This window comes from Melanerpes formicivorus, unplaced genomic scaffold (genome assembly GCF_026170545.1).
Source record: "Melanerpes formicivorus ecotype bairdi unplaced genomic scaffold, bMelFor1.0.p_v2 SCAF_2, whole genome shotgun sequence".
Taxonomy (NCBI): domain Eukaryota; kingdom Metazoa; phylum Chordata; class Aves; order Piciformes; family Picidae; genus Melanerpes; species Melanerpes formicivorus.
In genome coordinates this window covers 16,228,891-16,233,428 of record NW_027142354.1, presented here as the reverse complement: position 1 = coordinate 16,233,428, position 4,538 = coordinate 16,228,891, and the positions used below count along the sequence as shown (strand labels likewise).

Genomic DNA, 4,538 nt, shown 5'->3' with positions numbered 1-4,538 from the left:
GCATTCTTGCTGACATTGATTCCCCTAACATTGCTTCCCTTTGCCATTTCTGAAAGTTCTCTAGTTAATTAAACCTTCACAGTATTGTCTATTTTTTAAATCTCAGTGCATACACTATGTTCTGACAACCTTATTTATGCCTTATGACTGTTTCCTGATCAGTCCAGAGCTCTCAAGTCATCTTAGTTGGACAGGTCAGCAGTCACTTCTACTGTATGCTCTTTGGTTTCACGTTTTAGTCTTACTGAATGCTTGCTTTCTTGACTGGCTCATGTCAAATATAGCCATATTTTGACTTTTTAAAATCTACACGCATGACATTTGTAAGCTGTCTGCTCCCTTACATTTTCATCATCTCTCATCATTTCATTTTGCAGTTTTTTAATGTTGATATCACCATTTTAAGTCATTGTAATTCATTTTACTGATACGGATTTCTGTGTGCTAAGAATCTGCTTCACCAGTCTTGCATATTAGAAGTGCTCATCCACCTAGACTTCTCCAGATGAATCAGAGGTCATTCAACTGAAAGTTTCATCAGTGCAAAACTGAAAGCACATATGAAAGTGTACCCAAAGGCAGTAAAAAGCTCCTTGTACTTACCAGTAAATTTTTTTCAGCATCTGGAGTTTCTGCAGTCACTCTGTGCTTGTGTGCTTATGTCCACAACTCCTGGCCTTCACAGCTAAAGATTTATTAACCTTACTCTCCATAACAGCAACCTATTTCAGAGCAGTGAAAATTAATGACCTGCAATAGAAAGTGGTTACATTAATTATTCACCAGTTTCCAAAGGACCATAAGTGCATTTCCATTCTCTGTGGAGCTCTCCAATTAGCTTGCTGAGGGGCTTGGATGCTCCATGGTGTGAAGGCTGCAAATGCAGATGCTTGTGTAAGTGCTTGGGAGAGAGTGAGTAATAGGGATAGTCAAGAGCTTCTCAGCCTTTTGGCTAAGATCAAGCGTAGTATCTGTTCTTTTCAGCTTAATATCTGACACGTCCTCAATCAGAGGACTTTATATTAATCCCCAGGGAGGTGGTGGAGGCGCCATCCCTGGATGTGTTCAAGTGGGGATTGGACGTGGCACTCGGTGCCATGGTCTAGTCATGAGGTCTGTGGTGACGGGTTGGACTTGATGATCTTTGAGGTCTCTTTCAACCTTGGTGATACTGTCATACTGTGAAAGAGTGACTACAATGGTTATATAGGTGAATTTGAGGGCAAACGTTCAGACATTTTGTGCCTGTGAAGAGTGCTCAGGTGTCTAGATTTCCTGCAATAAGAAGGAAGAGATATGTGGAAGGAACTACTACTGTGGTCTTTCATCAGAGCAAAATTTCTATAGTTAGTTTAGGAGACTCCTAAGTGTGTTGAGAGAAATGCAGTTCCTTGACAGGGCACTTTTATCTTTCCCAATAAAAACTGATCAAGTTACTGCTTTTGCTTTTGGCTACTTCTCTGCTTAATCTGAGGTGAGACAGATAAATAGCTTGCTGCCAGCATCTTGTCTTCATCACATTTGGTAAAGGGCCTACTCTAACAAACTTGACATGCAAGTCAAGGAGGACAAACCTGCCAAATACACACCCTGTGAAATGCCTTTAAACCTCCAATACTGCTTCCAGGAGAAGGGCAAAGAATATCATCATGAGAAAAATATCAGTGACTGTAAGCTTGCAGTTTTGCTTTTTAATATGATGTCTTCCTGCAGAATACAGGAAACAATCACAATGCACAACAAAGAATAAATGCAAATTGTTAAGTCTCACTGTAACTTGTTTGCACAGTACTTAAGTACAACAGTCTTGTGATTGCCATAAGGGATGCCTTGAGGAAACTATGGTAAGAATAATAAATACTTACAAACTCAAGCAATCTTAGTTGGCCTATGGAGCACTGGCCATGGACTTTATAGTCTTCAAAACCTTTAAATGAGATCCCCAATTATGAGGTATTATGGTACTCTGTACTTTTCCAGGTGATTAATCCAGTTTTTATATACTTAAGAACATCCTGACTTCATGTACATTTCAATTTTTCTTGGGCAAATTAAAAGTACTGTAACAGAGATATACAAGTTCAGGTAATTTCCTCCTGAAATGCATTCCAAGTTTTGTGGATTTGTAAAAGTAAATGGATATTCCATGACTATGGTGTGATCCTGTCAATCAGAGGAAGAGAGGATTAAACATTCATGACTACTGAAAGGCAATTTCCTTCAATTGCTCATCATGCCTCCATTCTTAACCTTCCTTGTAGGATTTCCGTTTGCTCTAAACTTCAGAAAAGGTTTTGGTTTTCTACAGTTTTTTTATGGTGTTAGTAAACTGATGAAGAGAGCCATAAAGATCGAATACTTGTCGTTCCTTTGCTTTATATTAATCATTTACCTGTGCTATGAGTCAGAAAGCAGATTTCTATTGTCATAAGCCATATGCCTACAAAAATGAATTTTCAATCTGTTACCTATCAAACAAATTCAGTCTCAGTAAACCTAACTAAATCAAAGCAAAATATTACCTGTGGCATCTGATTCCAACAAAACTATTTTATCATGACTAGCCTGGTAAACCAGATATAAGTCTGGAAAAAATAATGGAGTAATGTAGGCATAATGCCTGTTATAAATTGACTCACTGATTCAGATTATTTTGTTTGTTTAGCATTGGAATATATAGAAGAATTAGCTTTGAAAACAGCCTTACTGAAAACATATGGACAGTAAAGATTTTGTTCTCACCATCCCCCTATTCTGACTTTTGGAAGATATTTCAGATATACAGGAGATATAAATACTTTCTAAATGCTTATCTGCTGCACCTGTTATGATATCTAAGTGTGTGTAGAGGTATTTTTCATTAGCAGCAATATATTTGGATAAGGCTCTTACTTAACACATGTAGTGGAATGGCAGCAGTGAACTGTTTCTGCTTGAAATGAATATCACAGTATCACAGTATCACTTAGCTTGGAAAGGACCTCGAGGATCATCAAGTCCAACCTATCAACACACACCCCATGACTAGACCATGGCACCAAGTGCCACGTCCAATCTCCCCTTGAACGCCTCCAGGGTCGATGACTCAACCACCTCCCTGGGCAACCCGTTCCAATGACGAATTACTCGCTTGGTGAAGGAGTTTGAGAAACATACCTTGAATCCAGTATGCTATGTTTCTTAGTGTGTCTAACTGATAAAGTGAAAACCATGTTGATGGTAGGTCCTAGTTTACATGTCAGCAAAGAGTACAGGTAGCAGTCTCTGCCCACCTAGGGACAGCAATACTGCAGTGGTACTGGACATGCACAGGGGTCAACTGATGCACAAGTTCACATGTAAATGGTAGCATGCAGAAATACTTTTTTCTCTCCTAATGCAATGCTCCATGATGAGTCAAGTCCATTAAATTCTGTGTGAAAACTTGAGATAAACACAATTCTGTTCCTAAACAGTTCATGCACTGTAAGGGTAATTGAGATATGTGCTGTTCACACTAGCAAACCGGTCTGTGAAAGCGAAGTCTCTTATAGTGTGAACAAATATATATAAATCTTTGAACATTATGTATCAATGAAATTAGACATTTCAGACCATCTGAGGGAGTGGGAAAAATGGATTCCATTTCTTTCCATCTTTTTAACAGAAGGTAAAACAGGATGTAACAACAAGAGATGGTGACTGGATGCAAACTTTGTAGTTCAACTGGAAAGCTCTTTCAATTACTGCAGAAATGTTAAAATACAATTTTGTTGTCATATTGAATTATGTTTAAGTGTTGTTTCTTTGTTTCTCCTTACCTGGTTCCTCTCTTACTAGATGATAGGAAGACTAGAATGGTAATCCAAATTAAGGTAAGTCTGCTAAAATGTTATATTTCAGCACTCCAGGTCTCAGAAGATTTACAGGAGCAGACCAGAATAGAAAAGACTCTGACATCTATTGCCCTGTTCTTTTCCCTTTAGCATCATAGCTGAAAATAAGGAAATGCTGTGTTCTGAGGACATAATGGCAAATCTCTTTTCTAAATTTTTGCAAAACTGGCAAATTTGGCCAGTGGATAAAAATTTCCCACCCTTTGGAAAGAATAGTGAATTTCATGTTCATCTTCTGAACAGGAAGTGTTTCACGGAATGTATTTGTGGTGGAACAGAGAGCCAGGAGGGCTTTTTCTGCCTTACTAACTCCAGTTCTCTGCCCCTATAAGCAATCATGCCATATAATCCTTTTTGGTAATTTATCAAGTTATGGCTTCATTTTACCCAATTAATTCCTTGTGAGCAAAAAATAAAATAGAAAGATACTGATAGTACCTTATTTTCTTCTGTTCTGGGATGGTTGCTCTTGATTTAGTCTCCTGATAAGATAGAAGTTTGAGTTTGGAGTTTTCAAGTTGCAGTCCAAACTTACAGCTCCATGCAGGCCACCACAAAACATTGTGCAAGCTGCTAGATACAAAACAGTGAGAGTGGAAGTTCTTGAGTTTCTGATGACCCTGAAGAGCTCATCTTTGCCCCATCCCTCTTTCACTTCCTTGT

The 4,538-nt window shown here is 38.4% G+C and overlaps 1 non-coding gene across 1 annotated transcript; it reads left to right on the top strand.

The window, feature by feature from the left end:
* Positions 1 to 932: 932 nt before the first annotated feature.
* LOC137454114 (U2 spliceosomal RNA) lies at positions 933 to 1,115 on the top strand. Its single transcript, XR_010990545.1, has one exon. It is a non-coding gene; the product is annotated as a U2 spliceosomal RNA (small nuclear RNA).
* Positions 1,116 to 4,538: the final 3,423 nt, after the last annotated feature.